This window comes from Penaeus monodon, chromosome 25, assembly GCF_015228065.2.
Source record: "Penaeus monodon isolate SGIC_2016 chromosome 25, NSTDA_Pmon_1, whole genome shotgun sequence".
Lineage (NCBI taxonomy): Eukaryota > Metazoa > Arthropoda > Malacostraca > Decapoda > Penaeidae > Penaeus > Penaeus monodon.
In genome coordinates this window covers 40050728-40051199 of record NC_051410.1, presented here as the reverse complement: position 1 = coordinate 40051199, position 472 = coordinate 40050728, and positions in this window count along the sequence as shown.

Sequence of the window (472 nt, the reverse complement as noted above, 5' to 3'; positions counted from 1 at the left end):
GGTGAAATAAGTCATGAATTATTGAGTTCATGGATTTAACTGAAAAAAAGAAAGATGGATTTAACAAAACTAACAAAAGGCTTTCAGAAAAAATATAAATTAGAAGATAATCGGTTTAATATACAAACTGCCCATTTGAAGAAGTGATTTAAAACAAGATGATAAAGTTTAACAAAAAATGAAAAAGAAAAAAATAGTTTACAAAAGTGAAAGTGACAAAAAATATTAATAACACCAGTGGAAATTATGACGTGTAATATAACGATAGAAATAAATTAAACAAACCTTGATATTTATAACACGAAAGAGAGGTCTATATTAAAACTGCAAACACAGACATGCATCAAAACTGCGGGAACTCGTAAAATGTTGCACATCACATACAGCAAGTCTGGTTATGATGTCAGAGAATGAGATCACTGGGTAAATTTTCTTGGAATTAAAAGACACAGGCAATGCAGAAATTCATTAC